This window comes from Dendropsophus ebraccatus, chromosome 4 (genome assembly GCF_027789765.1).
Source record: "Dendropsophus ebraccatus isolate aDenEbr1 chromosome 4, aDenEbr1.pat, whole genome shotgun sequence".
In the NCBI taxonomy this organism is placed as follows: domain Eukaryota; kingdom Metazoa; phylum Chordata; class Amphibia; order Anura; family Hylidae; genus Dendropsophus; species Dendropsophus ebraccatus.
The window spans coordinates 105,442,934-105,460,632 of record NC_091457.1 but is presented as its reverse complement, the minus strand read 5'-3'; positions in this window follow the sequence as shown (position 1 = coordinate 105,460,632).

Below are 17,699 nucleotides of genomic sequence, written 5' to 3'. Positions count from 1 at the left end.
ATATACAAGTACTATAGTTGGACCCTTGCAAGAGCTTAGTGGAGAGACTGCTCCTTCACTGCATTTGTGACCTTTTCCTGCATAGACCCTGTAATGGTGAATTTCCTGCATAGACCCTGTAATGGTGAATATTGAAGTCTAAAAAAAAAAAATTGACTTTGAGATATTGAAAAGATAATGATGTTACTGACATGTAGAGCCCTAAATTCAACCAAATACACTACCCCCGTATCATATAGATGCTTTAAACTATGAAATCCGAAGAAATCCGAAATTTGGTCGAACCGAACTTTTAAAAAAAATCCAGAAGACCGGTTGGAACGAACTTTTGAAAAGTTCGCTCATCCCTAGTCTCTGCTTGCAGTCACTGAATTGTGATTTTTATTATTAACCTCCAGAAACTGAAGATTTGTCCTGGCCATTCACACAGGTGCATGGATCATTACAGGACGGCTCTGGTACACAGGACTATAACTGTAATAATCTATGCATCTATGTTTCACATTACCAGGACACCAGGCCTCATTTTCATTCAATGACTGCTAACAGAGATCTTGTATTATTAAATCTATACCCTTATAAAACTCACACATAAAATATTTATTCATTATTACTATGACTGTATACATGACATTACTGCACATCACTGCACCACATGACACCACTTGTCATGGCTGCCACTATATCAGCCAGACTGCTTCAGTTTGTTTAAATCTTAAAGGGGTTGGCCACTTTATAGTGAAATTGTTCAGTGTACAGTATTAGTAAGTTTACCCACAGCCCTTACTAACAGCAGCTCCCTGTGTACCTCATAGAGCTAAAATCAGACTCCCCTTCTCCAGGCTGTGCTGCCCTGCTCTGTGGTGAGTCTGTCCATAGGATGTGACCATGCCCCACCCCCAGGTGTCTAACACTGAGCCTATATATGCCTATGGAGGACACTGTGGGCGGGGCATTTATTAGTACTGTACACTGAGAACATTTACTATAAAGTGGCCAACCCCTTTAAGTATTTATATTAAAGTGAATCTGTCCTGGCCAGCACCCACCCCCACACCACTGGTGCTACTTTCTACTTTCAGTTCATCACGCCATGTCTGGTCCTTGGGGACGATATTTTAGCTAAAAACAAGTTTTATTCCAGCGGTGAGGTGAGGCAAGGTGTTAGGTGTTATCTTATTGACATCCGGTCCCGGCCACATCGCCGGAATAAAACTTTAAAGAGTAGCCAGCGCTTTAAAGAGTACCTGTCATTAAAAATAATTTTTAACATGTCATCAGGAATGTCAGAAGTTATTGATCGCTGCAGATCTCCCTGCTGAGACCGGATGTGATGGGGAGATATACTGTAGATGGGGAGAGATTGGGGCAGCTGTGCCACCCACTCCCTGGCTACTTGATAATGTGTGAGTACAGTAGCTTAAAGTGACACTGTCACCCCCTTTTTGACTTCTCTGCACAGGTGTAATGGGTAAATTTAGCAGTTTTCATACCTTATTTTATATCATACGTCATGGTGCTTGTTCAAGTAACAAGTGATCTTTTATCAACTGCAGATTGTGTTAAGTGGGCGGGGCTTCGTGGCATTAGTGCCACCGTCCCCTCGATGCCCATTGGTGGGCCGACCAAGAGGGGGTGGGGCCTAGACCTTTAGGCCAGCCTGTTCCAATGGCCGGCAAGGGGCGGGGCCAACGGTGGCGCTGTGAGCGGGGCTAAGTGGCACTAATGCCACGAAGCCCTGCCCACTTAACACAATCTGCAGTTGATAAAAGATGACTTTTTACTTGAACAAGCACCATGACGTATGATATAAAATAAAGGTATGAAAACCGCTAAATTTACCCATTATACCGGTGTAGAGAAGTCAGATTGCTAAAAAGAGGTGACAGTGTCACTTTAAAGATTACTGTGTCAGTACAGTAGCGTGAAGATGTAAACAGTTTCAGAGCTCCCAGCAGCATCTTGAATGATGATGTTGGGATTTCCAAAGTCCGTTCCATAGCACATTTTTCGTATATATTGAATGTTCACATACAGAATGTGTGAATGTCAGAATTAGCTGATCAGGAAATACAGTGGAGTGGATGGCACAGCCGCCAAGCTCTCTCCCTGGCTGTATCTCCTGATGGCAGCGAGTCTCAGCTGAGACCCACTGCAATCAATACATTTTGAAATGCTTGATGACATAACAAAACAATGTGCGTTCCAACAGCACCTTTAGTGAGAAGTCTAGAAATTAAAAAAATAAAACATTTTGAACAGTCGCGGTCTGAGGGTTCAGGAGAAGGAGCCAGAAGAAGTACACGTGCAACGTGTTTACTCCCAGCTCGCATGACCGAGGCGTACTGCCAATGCAAGTCTATGGGGCTGTGTAGGTTTCTGACCCAGAGCAGGGTGGTTGGGGAGCAGTAGTGCAGTCATCTCCCAGCTTGTTCTACTGATCAGTCAGGGTCTGAACACTCAGACCCTTACTGATAAAAACTTTTGATATGTCTCAATTTTTTAAAAATGATAAATAATCTATAAAGGGTTGTTCCCATCTTGTAAAGTTATCATCTACCCACGTCTGATCAAGGGGGAGGATCTGACCACTGGGGCCTCTTACAATTTCAAGAATGAGGACCCCAACCTCCAGTGAGAATGAAGTGGTGGGCTGCGCAGGTCTTTTTCTCAAGGTTGCAGAAAACCCCTTTAAGAGAGGTTCCCACTCCATCAATTCAGGACTCTTCATTGGATTCATATTTAATTTATAAGGGAGGGCAAAACTAGATTGCAAGCTCATTTGGACCGATGAATATATTGTATATAAAGTGCTGCAGGCATCAGGTGGATGGCAATAATCCTACATCTCAGTGATTATTATTTATGATGTTTAGAGTCTCTATGATCAGTAATGTAGCAGAAGAGTAATCCGAACATCTGATTGTGAATAAATGTGAAATCTGTCCTGCAATGCCCCCTGCTGCACCACTGAGGAATTGTATCATGTGAGATCTCACGAGGCCCAATGACCACTCATTGTCAGGCCTCTCACTGAACTGTTTCCAAAAACACCACTGTAATACAGGAACCACAAGATTTCAGCCCTGCTAATGGATGTAGATACTAAAGTGCAAAAGTATTAGAGGTATTAACACTATAATCTATGAACATGTGTGATGATCATAGGATGATACTCACTGCAGTACATGTAATGTAATATGGCCAGGGGGAGGGAGTAAGCCTTACCTCCCCATTAACTGCTCATGAAAACATGTTTATTATCATCTTCATTAATTGCCTGTGTGTAATGAATTTTTTTCCAATGATTGGCTGTGTGGGAATTTCCAGCCAATTCCAGTATGTTGGAAAAGAACCAGGGGAGGGAGAGATCAACAAAAGACTCTCTGAGTATCAGCAGCAGCAGTTGGGAATTGGTGAGGTAGATGTAAAACACTTATGTTGTTGTTGTTGTTGTTGTTGTTGTTTGTTTGTTTTTAAATTATCCTGCCTAACACCTTTAGGGTATGTTCACACTGAGTAAAAATGGCGGGATTCCGCTGCGGAATCCTGTCTGTCTCAATGTCCCATAGCCTGTCTATGGGAGAGCGCGCACTCCTCTGCAGCCGCCGCTCAAAAGAATGACATGAAACAGACGGCAGGCAGGATTCAGTGGCGGAGAGCTCCACCGTGGAATTCTGCCGATTTTACTCTGTGTGAACTGGCCCTAAGAATAACTGACAGGAAATTCAAGGCGTACACATCAAAAAGTGTCAGAAAATATAAACATTTGACTGCTATTAAGAAAAAAATCCAGTGCTTATGAGCTGCTGTATGCCCTTCAGAAAGTGGTAGTTTAATTTCCAGTCAGACACAGTAATCCCTGCTTCCACCCCTGTCCATGACAGGAACTTTCCAGAGCAGCAAAGGGTTTTCAGTAGACATTTGCTGCTGCTATGCTCTGGACAGTTCCTGTCAGGGACAGAGGTGGCAGCAAAGAGCACTGTGTCAGACTGAAAAGAATACATCACTTTCTGCAGGATGTACAGCAGCAAAACAACTATATTTCTCCTAAGTTCCCCTTCAGGCTATATGTGGCTGAAGCCACATGGCAAGCAGAGGTCACCTGTACTGAGGGAAAAAAGTACTAGGCCTAACACATGAAGCACCTGCCTTAGAAGGGGGCTGTCAAAGGGGAAGCCTCATAGGAGTCAGTAAAAATTGTTGCCGCTGCAGAGACATATGATAGTGATGGTGGCTGCATTTAATAATGTTTTTTAGGGACACACTTTGTATGCAGACTGAATGGGGTGTGGTTTATCACAGGCATAGTCTTTGGGGGTGATTATCACAGGCATAGTCTTTGGGGGTGATTATCACAGGCATAGTCTTTGGGGGTGATTATCACAGGCATAGTCTTTGGGGGTGATTATCACAGGCATAGTTTTGGGGGTGTGGCTTATCACAGACATAGTTTTGGGGGGTCTGGCTTTTCACAGTCATAGTTTTTGGGGGTGTGGCTTATCACGGGCATAGTTTTTGGGGGTGTGGCTTATCACAGACATAGTTTTGGGGGGTCTGGCTTTTCACAGGCATAGTTTTTGGGGGTGTGGCTTATCACAGGCATAGTTTTTGGGGGTGTGGCTTATCACAGGCATAGTTTTTTGGGGGGCTTATCACAGGCATAGTTTTGGGGGGTGGCTTATAACAGGCAAAGTTTGGGGGGGGTGGCTTATCACAGGCATAGTTTTTGGGGGGTGGCTTATCACAGGCATAGTTTTTTGGGGGGCTTATCACAGGCATAGTTTTGGGGGGTGGCTTATCACAGGCATAGTTTTGGGGGGTTATCAAAGGCATAGTTTGGGGGGCTTATCACAGGCATAGTTTTGGGGGGTGGCTTATCATAGGCATAGTTTTGGGGGGTTATCAAAGGCATAGTTTGGGGGGGCTTATCACAGGCAAAGTTTTGGGGGGTGACTTATCATAGGCATAGCTTATTGTGAGTGTGGCTTGGGCAGTTTTAAGGGGGCGTGGTTATCAAGTTGAATAGTTTACGGGACTGCAGCTTTTCCCATAATATTTGCTATAGATAAAAAATTATCAGTCACTATTTAACATTAACTGATTAGATGTAAGTAACTGATTTATCAATTACCTGGTCTTAAAAATATATATAAAACATTTATCAAAAGCTTTTATTTTTTGAAGTGGGAAAAGAAACATGCGGCGACATGGTCATCTCCCGGCTCGTTGTACTGATTTGTCAGCGCCCTCCCAGTAAGTAGTATTCCCAAATGTAATTTCTCCCTTCTCTGCAAGGGCACAAGTGTTGTTTTAAAAATGAAATCTAGAATCTGATTGGTTGCTATGGGAAATTGATTCACTGTTACTTTGCACAAAGTTTTATACACGTCCTCCACCATGTCACCATGTCATGTCGACTTGAGTTGCACTTATCTCTAGTCCTTTATTGTGCTCCAGAGCTGCACTCACTATTCTGCTAGTAGAGTCACTGTGTTCTGACAGAAAGCAAAGAAAGTTGAAAATGGTAAGAATATAAATGCTGGGTTCTATAATATATTTTACACTCATCTGTAAAATGTCCACATTTACAGAATCCCTTCACCTCTGTGCTGTGTATGTGGCACATCCCATTGCACTCACATGGACATATTTGCTCACTTTGTGTCTCCGCTGAGAGTTGCCTTGTCCTGCACATTTCGAGCTCTGCTTAGAATCTCTTTGCGCACAACTAAAAATCAATCTTGTATTATTACATCTCGCCTCATTAGGTGACCTCAGGCTTCTCCGCAACATGTTCCACTCTCAGTGCCTCAGCCCAATTACCCGGGACCAATAACTAATAAATGAGTGTAAGCCATAGCTATATTTTTAATGATTTGGATTTCACACTGGGTCACTCAACAGAGAAGAGGAACCGTGAAAGGCCGGCAAATGTAAATGCTGCATCCTCCAGAGACAAAGGGGAAGAGTGAGGGATGGAGCCGCCACTTCATACATCTACTGCCGCCTGCAAAGCCTGCGCTCTGAGCAATGAGCTGTGTCAGTGGTGCAGGGAATATTCTCTATAAGGTCACTGGTGATAGATCTCCGGCTGCCGGCGGGCAGATGAATGCCTTCAGTACTCAGCCATCGGCACAGAGACAGATTGGCAGGGGCACCTCGTGCTCCAACCTGAACACTTCTAGATTTCAGGGGAAGGGAGGGGAAGTCTTAATAGGAAGCCATTCGTTTTTTTGGCTAGACCATCATGATTGCACATAGCGCCATCACTCACAGTCACTCACAGATGTACTCGACTCATAAGAGCTTCCCTCTAGCTCCTAGCTAAGGGCATACAGTGCAATGGAGGACAGTTAAGGGGCCAGTGTCCGTTCTTGTATAATTAAAGCTTAATCACTGTGTAATAAAGCATTTGAACACTTTCTATTATACTCCGTATTAAACTCGGTTAGTGTGGAATAGGCAAAAATATTTTTGAAAATCTATGTATTTAAAATTTTGCAGCAGATCCACAGCATTTCTGCATCAAACTCTGCGACTCTGCATTTATTGTGGATTTTGATTCCCCACTGTGAAAAATTCAACGTTTCTTAAAATTTCATCCATATTTCTGCTCATTTAAAGGGGTTGTCCGGGACGTTTCAATAAACTAGCATTGCAATGATTTCTGTGGGTGTTGTATGTTCTATATACACTTTCATTATTTATTTGTAGCTCCTCTTGTGTTCTCTGTTTGTGATTTGTTCACTTCCTGTGATGTCATGTGCAATATGTGTTTCCTGTTCCTTTCACTGACCATGATCACAAGTGGAGTCATCAGGTGGGTAGAGTAGTTGTCCCTCCCATTGGCTGACTGGAATTCCTCACTGATTTTAGCCCTGCCCCTGTAGGCGGAGCTAATATTGGAGCTCAGTAAAAAACTGTAGCAGAAAGGGCAGCATGAAATGGACAAGAGCAGGGGCTAGTAAGCTAACTTGTAATATGCATCATGTAGGATAGAATTCAAGCTGTTTAGCTAACAAAGCATTGCCTAGACTGGATACAATTGTAACACACCCTCAGCTGTGAGAAGTATCAGCCTCTAGTTCTGAAAGTTCCAGTCACTGACAGCAAGCAGAGATTATGAAAAAAGTAAGGAATTGAAAGTATAAGAGAAAGGTTGTGAACTTTTTCACAAGGGGAGACCCTCCCATTCCTCATCTATATTCTGAGCTTTTCTCGGCAAGGACTTTTGCTCCTCTTAGATGTAATAAATGGTTACTTTGTAGCAGACATCAGTCGTACATTCAGAGCAATTTTTATAACTTTTATTTTTGGCTGATTCCTTAATGGCCTTGGATTTTTATATGTAAATATTTAATGTTTTGTATCATCGAGATATGAGGAATAAACAGGATAGAAAATTCACTAAGCGTAAAGTAAATATCCTGTCGCTGCAACTGAGGCCTCCTAACATGCACCCCCCGGGCCTCACGGAGAGCTCAGCAGCTTCCACACAGATATCTTTAGAGCTGTGAGACTGCTGCCCCTCCTGTATCTGCAAAGTGAAGGTTACAGGCTGGAAGTAACAATGCAGATAATATATGGAGCTCTTAAATGGCTACAACTCCAGTCACAGCCAAGAGCCTGGCAGCAGCTGATCACGGCAGTGGCTGCATTTCATTAAGGCAGAGGTGAGACTAAGGTGACCATAATGTAATATTTGTACAGTGTGAGGACAAACAGAATGTTAGACGCTACGCCGCTCTCTTATAATCTACTGTGCGTTTATTGTTGCTGCTCATTTTCTATCACTTATCCTGTTATCCGATCATCTGCATTCACTGCCCAGGGATTTCATCTCATACAAACAGGATCTATCCATTGTCTTACATTTGTTTGTGTCTGATGATTGCACAGGATATTATTAGTTTATCTTTATAATGGAATATATTTACTATGCCTCTTGTGTCAGAATTGTGGCTCCAAGTGCACCAAAATGATGGGGAGTTCCCAACACATTGATTAAAGGGAACCTGTCACCCGAGCCGCGGGCCCATAGCCTGCCCTACCCCCCGAGCAGCTCCGGATACTTATCCTTTTCAGCAAGTCCCGCTCCTGGAACCGGTCCCGGGAAGAAGATATCCCCGTCGGAAGCGGCGCGCGCGTGCTGCAGAGATGAGTCCGATGCCCATAGAGAATGACGGCTCCATTCATTCTCTATGGGCATCGGACTCTTCTCTGCTGATTAGCATACAGCGCGCACTCAGCTTCGGGCGCCAATATCTCCATTCCAGGACTGGTTCCAGGAGCGGGACTTGCAGGAAAGGGTAAGTATCCGGGGTTGCACCAGGGGGTCGGACGGGCTCTGCACCCTCGTCCCAGGTGACAGGTTCCCTTTAAGTTTGAGAAACAGAGCTGAGCAGAGTTCCGCAGCAGAGAATCCCGCCTGCCTTAGTGTCAAACGACGTCACTATTGGAGGGCTCTCATGCCTCTGCTCTTTTCCCTCTCAGCTCTAAGAATTGAAATGTCAATTCTTTGCGTGGAGAGCGGCTGGAGTGGAGGCATGAGAGCCCTCTCATAGGCAAACTGTGGGACACTGAGGCAGACCAGATTCTGTGCACAGAATTTTACTACATTTACTATCAGTGTGCACCAGTTTACGGTGGTAAAAAAACAGAAAGAGATAGCCCATATTTGTATACCACTTTAATCTTGTGACTTTTCAACTTTTGTCCTGCTCAGCCACCTTCATCAAATGGGGGTGTGACTTGATGGGAAAGGCCTGGATCCAGCTGGGCAACATAGTTACTATAATTTACTCCAGAAATTGGTGTAAATTGTAGCTGAAATGTACGCCAGCTTATAACATAGCACATAAAGGAGGAGCAGACCACTAGAACTGTGGTCTTGGGGAGCAGAACACATAAAGGGGGCCATCAATGTACAAGATACGCAACACATAAAGGGCAATAAAGCGCAAAAAGTAGGTTGGGGAACATAGTACATAAAGGGGGGGCATCACTGTACAAGATACATAACACATAAAGGGCAGTAAACTGCAATAAGTAGATTGGGGAGCACAGCACATGAAGGTAGGGCAGAGCACATGGAGAATGGGGCATAGCACATTAAGTAGTTGGGGAGCACAGTATATGGAAGGGATATTAAAGCACATGAAGGAGCATAAGGGAACGCTCAACATATGTACACTCATGTATGGCCTTTGAACAAGATTGGTTGGTAATTGTTTAAAAAAAAAAACACAGAGGCCCTCCTTTAGTAAACATTTGTGAAAGAATGGGCAACCATTTAGGAACCACAGCAACTCTTACACAAAGTAGCAGACCACATGACTAGAGATGAGCGAGGCTGGATTCGTGAGGCCAGCGCCAGGTGGGAACATGGGTATGGAGACACACCTGCTTTTAATTTAGCTTTTGGTGGCGAGCTATACCCTTTTCCTTGTGGTCAGTGACCTGCCAGGCTGTGAGGGGGTCCCTTGGGTACTTATCACGGTGGTCTGGAGTGGAATTGTGACCCACCCAGACTATTGGTACCGCCACCCACAGAAAAGGGAGATGACCCAAGGATGTGGTCTTTACTGTGTAGGTGCTGAAGTTCAATTAGCATAAATAAATCTTCTTTACTATAGAAATACTTTGTACAATAGCTGAAAGCGGACGGTAGACTTGACAAGACAAGACCTTTAGAGTAGTAGAGCGAGAGAGTAGAGAGAGTAGTTAAGAGGAGTCTATGCTGAGAGTCCAGAACAGTGAAGAGGAGTTTGTACTACAGGTTCAGAGTAGTAGAGAGGAGTGCGTTGTGAGAGTCCCAACCCAGGGTAGAAGTGTGCTCTGCCAAAACTTTAGAAGAAGAAGCAGAATACTGAAGACTTGAAAGTAGATGTTTACTTTTGCCCGTGTTTAGACTTTTGTCGCTATACCACCTTTTGCCCACCAGTATCCGGTAACCCGTCATGTGAGGGTAACAAGCTCAAGACCTCGTTACCTGGGTTGAGCAGAGTGGCCAAGATTTCCTGGTTACACCCGCACTGTGAGATTATGTAGGCTTCTAGCAACTTTGCCCTATCCGGATCAGTTCCTCTGGTATAGGATACCGTCCTGCACCTTTAGTCTTGTTCTCGGCCTGGGTTAGGGGTTTCTCTGACTTATCCTCTCCCTTGAGTAGTTTAACGCTGCATAGTGTGTGGAAGTGCTGCTTTCAAGAAACTGGTGTCTGGATGTCCCATTTGCATCTGCTCTACACAAGAACCTGACTAAGACTGACTAACTCTGGAGCAGGGACCTGGCAAAGCCAGGGCCCAGTTGGACCACAGCAGGGACCAGCTTGTTCTGTGTCCTCTCTGTTCAATGGCCAGACTGAGACTACCTAGTGTGGGTGTATACTTCCTCTCCCCATGTGACAACTTACTACAGGTGGTGTAATATCCCCTGTGAGTGGTGGAGAATAAAGCATAGAAAAGAAAGGAGCTCAAGGATAGTTAGAGAAGATGAAAAGGTCCCCATTGGTGTACAGATCACAATAAACAACCCTTGGTTACCTGTAGCAGTGCAAAACATAAGTACAGTTACATACAATAGGAACATCTCGGGGCAAAACTTAGATACTATTTTAGCTACCACAGTTACTTGAAGTACAGACTTTTGCGAAGGGTGTAACAACATGCTATGTCAACATAGAAAGACATTTTTAGACAATTGTGTGGTTACAACTTTGCATTTGTCTGCGCAAGTATAACACTTTTAGCATTAGAGCAAACCACTTGACTACTATGGGCCCGCTTTCAGGGCCTGTTTAGTCATATGTCTTTTGCTCCTGGGAACCTGTATTGTACTCCCCTCTGCCAAGAGCTGCATTGTTAGCAAACAAGGTTTTGGATAGTGGGTAGAAGAAACATACAACAGAACTTTCTGTTCTCTTTGCCAAACCTCAGTATCATAAAGAGAGGGTCTGCTTATCTTTACTTTAAGGCCCCTGTCTTTAGTGTAAGTCACTGCCACTAAGATAGGTGACCCTTCAGAAGGAGAGGCCATTGGTTTGTTGGAAGAGGTGAACCCTGATCACTCCCTGACCAACCAGAAAGCTATCTGTGCCATTTCATCCAGTCTGAAAAGGGTTTGTTGGCTCACATCTCCCCAAAGAAATGAGTTAAGGAAGATCTTCAGAGCAAATGGAGGACACTCCAAGTCTAGAAGATTCATTGTTGAATACAGCAGCAAAACATCATGGGCCCCATATTTCAGTGAGAATTTGTATATTGTATTATACTATTGCTGAATCCTTCTGTGAGAAATGCGACTGATAGATGAATGGAATATTTGTCATTGACTCATAATGCAGTTCCCAAATAAGTGCAGGTTCACCTTTTATATAAAGCATCCAGACCCAGCCATTTCTTCTAATAATAATGAACAGGGAAGAATATAATGGAGTCACCCAGAGTCTTGTAAATCTCACCGGTAAAGCCGCCTAATGCCGAGATTGCACTCATAAGGTAAAAATAACAAATTTATGATGCAGTGAACAGTCATTTAGACAATAAAAAGACCCTTCAGGAAAAACGTAAAGAGCAATTTACTGCAAGACGGCGAGGAAGCACACACTAAAGAACATCGCCAAGAAACAGAGATATTTTTCTGTGCAGCCATATAACAGTGCAGACAGCAGGGACTTGTATTAGGAAGACTCTTATCTATGTTTCCTAGTAAGTTGTCTGCAGGAATGAATGAGATTTAGGTTTACTGAAAGACATAATCAAAGTTTGTGAATTGGAACAAGACTAACAAAAAGTAAAAAAAAAAAATGTAAAGAGAAGAAATAAGGTATAAGCTATCACCTCTACTATGCCATCTTTATTACACCTGTGACATACGAGCAGTATATTATGCTATATTCAGCTACGGTGCTCTCTTTCTGGGTCCCAGCAATCGTATTGTACAATCAGGGCTATAGTCATATATTCCCTTAGTGGAAATAAAAATAGGAGTTAAAAAAAACTTTAATAAAGTATTTTAAAGTATAAAAAAAAAGTTTGAAGCGCTCCCTTTTCCCATGTTTCATTAAAAAAATCTAAACAAAGAATTAAACATAATTGGTTTTGCCAGTTATTTGTTATGAACTATAAACACAGTAAAACAGAAAATGCAATAAAAAATACAAAAAATAAAAATAGTTTTTACCCCCAGTACAGTACAAGCATATTATGAGAATATGAGGATATTATGTCTATCAATGATATAAAGATCCCAATAAACAATAAATGTATATTTGCTCGGGGAATCCATTTTTTTCTTACCAGTTGCTGGACTAGGTAAAAAGCCCATAATGTTCACTATGTTTGCTGCTTATTGACTCCTTGTGGTATTTAATTGAGTCATTGTATCGATCCATCTAGAATGTGATTATAAAAAATGTAATCTATGGTGTGCAAGCCAGAAACAAGCCTAATAGCAGAGATCTACTCAGAAGGTGACATCATATGATCTAAGGAGTCTTCATGTTTTTGTTAAAGAGGATAAGATGCCTGCAGCACAGAGGCAGCCATGTTGTATGCTAGATTGTAAGGCCTCTAAGGACATGTGACATTACTGAAGATGGATACGTGCCATATATCACTGCCTATTTAAAGCGAATATAGGTACATCTTTATGGGTTCTTTACATAAATAGACCAGTGTGGGGATGCCGGTGGCACGGTCCTTTTTTCTAGGGTAAAAATATAACAGATACTTAGTTGTGAGATTTTTTACATGAGGACAGTTTTTTCAGCCTCTACAAATAAACCAGAATGTTCCTCTTCACTAACAGAAAGCAGAGATTGTGAAAAAGCTCATGAACACAAGGGCCCAGATTATCATTGCCCTGTACATTCAGCAAGTTTTTCACAAGTGTGTCATGAATGTGGCCACTCCGCACCCCTTGGGTAGCAAGTACAGCCGCTAGCCCAGTGCTCCTGTAGCACCGTGCTGCATGTGACACCCTCTCCCAGTTGTTGGTGTACACACAGGATCAGCCCCCTGTGTCCCCCAATGAGTCCAGCCGTGCTCCTCCTTCGCTCCTGGTGTGCACAGCCATACCTTCTAGGGTACATGCGCATGTGCGCTTAATATTTAAACGGCATCCCTAATTAACCAGTAATAATTTGAACCTGCTTCTTTCTAGGACCTTTGCCAGATCTTAAGTGCCATCTGCTTTTTGAGAAAGCGCTTCGGTCATACTGTGTAACTGATTCCTTGCCTTGCAGGCCTGATCATTCTGCCTGCCCCTGACTAGGATCTCGTCTTAACGTGTTTGTGCAGTGTCCCATAGTGGGTGTCCACTGCTTGTATATAGCATGTATACTTCAGTACTTATGTACCTATATGCTTTGGGACTGAATTATGTAGTTTTCACTCCCGCCACCAGATGTCAGTATGTATTTTCCGCTATCTAGCACAACTGGAAAGAAGTAACTAAGGAGTCAACTGTCAAACAGTATTTTCTCCTTGTCTATTCCACTGTCTGATGAATATGCAAAAGAAGAACCTGTGGAGCCTCATTTAAGAGTCTTGAAACACAGGACTAGCCAGATAACCCTCCGAGAAGGGCCCAGCCAAGGGGTGGCTCCTGTCAGGAAACCACCATTACCACCATAGTAAGTGACCCTATAAGTCAATTTAATGACCAGGGAAGACCAAGGCTGAGTATCCATCCACAAACAGCTGTTTCGGGGAGCAATGCACCTAGGATTTCACTGCATTGAGCGCTTTAACTGGCAGCCGGCAGTGTTACCTTTGGCTGGTCTCCCTGAGATCAGCAATCTGTTTCCCATATGGCTCTACTAGACATTGCTCCCACGTAGCCAGAATCCTGATCCACACTGATGAGGGTCAACATCCCGAAACAGCTGTCTGTGATTGGATACTCAGCCTTGGTTTTCCCTGGTCATTATATTGACTTATAGGGCACCTTTATTGAAAGAAGACCTGTTATAACATGTACTGTTCTTCTTCTGAAGAGGTCAGTAAAGTTTGCACCTTGCTTAAGTCTACCTCCTGGGACTCTGGTTGCTTGCACCCACACCTGCACAACAGAACTGTTCTACTTAAAAAGTGTGTGTTCAGGGGTGGGCACATACCACTCATGGCCATCATGACAAGTGCCTTAGTGGTAGAACACCATCTAGCACCAGCTACACACCACTTGACTCCCCTGGGTTACAACTTCTGCACTACTACACCTTGGCCACCACCGCAACCCAGTCACACCTGGGGTAACAACCTGAGGGTCGCTTGCCATAGCAAGTCCATCCTGACATGTGACGGGCTCTGGTGAAGACCAACGGCCCCTTAGACTCCACTCCCTGGGGAGGCTTCCTCCATCATTTGTGGAAGTCCAACACATCCACTTTCACCAGATGTTACATCATGACATCACTAAAACCCGACCTTACCAACACAGTGGTTCCGACTGTTTAATAAATGTGTTGGTATAGCTGTTTTCAAATGGCCACGCCCATTTTTCAGATTAAAATCACAAAATGATGGGTAAAACCGGCAATTTGATGAGGGAAACCTGTTAGTGAATGAGAACCAAAGTATGTAATAAAGCTGAAGAGTTTTCTTTGTATGATGATAAGGCTTTCCTTCCAATGCTGGTATCTGGGAGGATGGATGATGTCATCATCACTCCTGGGGCCGCCATCACTCTCATTTTTTGCGCGCAGCGTGAAAGATAAATGCCAGTTCAGCAGGTAATAACCTTGCAGATAATGACAGGAGAGCTGGATCTTTAATTCTGCCTCAGCATGGTCAGTGATGTGAGACTGTATCATGGGCTGCAGTGATTACAGTGTCACCCGCTCTAGACCCAGCACCAGCATCACTCAAGGAGCCAATAGACACATTTAAAGACATTACGAGACATTACGAGTATTGGGGCCATATTACTGTCATACATGTTACTTTATTAGTATTTTCTCACCCCACTGACCGTCACAGAAGCAGCAACTATTTGGGCCAATAAGGCACTGTCCAGCCAGGTCAGCACTATTCCCTATCTATGCTCTGCATGAATGTACAAAGGATTTTCAGCTCTCCACAGCTATAATAACCTGGGAAAAAATGTGAAGGGGAAAGACTAAGAAGGTCATGCCACCATTATCTCCTAAAAGAGATTAAAAAAAAAAAGAGTCAAGGAAAGGAAAGCAATAAAACTGAATATAAATAGCAGGCTGTTATTATCAGTAGTAATCCTGCACCCATGGTTTTCATCTATGGAGGAATTAAATCACTCTCCTCTTCTAGTATGACCTAATGTATCAGTCATTACAGTGGTTTTAGTTAGAGATGAGCAAGTAGTAAAATATTTGAAAGCATGAAATTCAATTCGAATAGACTGCTATGTTCGACTGTTCGATCAAATATTGAACCCCATTAAAGTCAAAGGAAGAATGCTCATTTCTTGGAAACCTAAATTCGACCACTTGTAGGTCACCAAGTCCGCAATGACACCTCAGAAAATGATTTAAACACAACTGGAATGCAACTGGGACAGCAGGGGAAGCATGCCTGGGTGCATCTAACATGCCAAAGTGGCAGCATCACACCACAATCACAGCCTATCGACTATACACTCCAAACACAATAAAACTCCTTTCTAAAGTTAAAAAAAAGGAAACCTTCTTTCCTCTACATTAGCATGGACAGAAATCCAAATTAAGAGCAAAGGAAAAATTGTCCTGCATCCCTTTAACTCACGTTGCCTATGACAACCACAGATGGCATAGGCAAAGGAGAAATCAAACAGTACCCACCCTTAACTGTCATAGTGTGTGTGTGATGTGGTCAGACACCTCCTACACATAAAGGGGTGTGGGTCTCATGGAAACCTCATGTAAAAACTGAATTTGAGGCCCTTGAGTGAGGTGAGCCCTTCAAAAATCCTTGAAGGTAGTGACGAATTAATAAAAATACAGTCTTTCTAAGAGGCCCTGGAAGTTGAATGTGCAAACTTACAATCCTTTAAAAAGTATTTATCTAGGAGAGGGCAAGTGTGGTAGCCCTGGGAAACAAGGGTACGTTTAAGAAAGCACTGAACCACCAAGTTGAAAAAAGGGCCCAGGCATAACACATGTTGAAGTTGGAGATGGAGAAGGAATTAGTGCTGCAGAACAGGGAGACAGCACTCCAACATACCGCCATTCTTGAGGCGCTTTTAATAAAAAAAAAAAATGTAAATGAAAATTTTAATTTGATTGAATTTAAAATTGAAGATTAAAAAACAACCCCACAGAGTAACCTCTACCGACCTGATGGCTTCTGCCTTTGAGACAACTACTAAATCCATGGAAGGCAGAAGGCACCAAAAAAGGAGTTTAAGGCCCTTGTGGTGTGCCCTCTAAAAATTACTTTTGAGATCCTTGAGGTGAGCCCTCCAAAAAATCATTTTAAGGCCCTTGAGATAAGCCCTACAAACATTTATTTTTAGGCCTTTGAAGTCAGCCCTCCGAAAATTATTAGAAATCTGTAGATATTTATTGTGCTGAAAATAGTTGTAGCCCTAAGAAGGGTTTTGGGGTCTTTCCTGCCTACAATCAGCTAAATCCTAACTACTCCAGGATTTCTCCCTCCCTACCTTCAAGATGGCATCTGATGACGGGCAGCAAAAGTCAAGTTCTTATAGTTATCAGGTCACATGAGTAAGGCAGCTAATGATTGTAGACACTGTTTTCACTATGCCTGCATGCTCTCTGGGCCTCTCACTGCATAGTTATTGTCTAGAAAAAAAGTGCCGGGCAAGAAGGGAGGAGAAATAAGTTTTTACTGTTTTCGTTCGGATGTTCAATCGAAAACGAGTATTTCAAATGGTGTAGTATTTAATCAAATAGCTACTTGAGTTTTAATATTCTATTCATATACCAATAAACCAGTATGAGTTAAAAAATTTTATATTTTTACATTTCCCTACACATTTTTCCATAGGACTGTGAGCACTCCAGTCATGCTATTAAAACATTTCCTATTTTTAGGCCTCATTCACACATTCAGTATTTTTTCAGGACTGTATATTATGTCCGCAATCTTTGTCTGCAGTCCACATAAAATTCATCTGTAGTGCATCCGTAATCTGTATTTTATGCGGATCTGCAAAAAATGGTAAGGTGAAAAAAGACTATTCCACTTGGAAAAAAAAAAAACTGAAGAAAAGTCTATTGACTTTAATGGGAGACAGAGAACAGTGTGGAAAAGAAATGACATACAGTACAGTATACAGTATATATAAAACATTAATACATAATAGGTCATACAGTTACCAAAGAACACCAGTATATAAGCAGCAAATATTATCACAATACATATTACCATTATACTGTTACTGACCAAATCCAGTATACCAAGACCAACATTACCAACAATATCAAGGATTAAATAATGCGACCTCACCAGGATCATTACCATTACTACCACACTGTTACTGACCGAAATTCAGAACACCAAGACCAATAATATCGATAGTACTAGTTTACAACAGAGAAATAATACCCCCATATAAGGACTAATATGACCACACTGCTACTAAAAAAAATCCTCTATACAATGACCAATATTTCCCCAAACAGTGGCCACATAAAATTAAATACCAGCTCTGCACAGGCTTTGTCAACCAAATATATTATTACAGTGCAGTTATAGGCAGTGACTCATTGGGGGGGG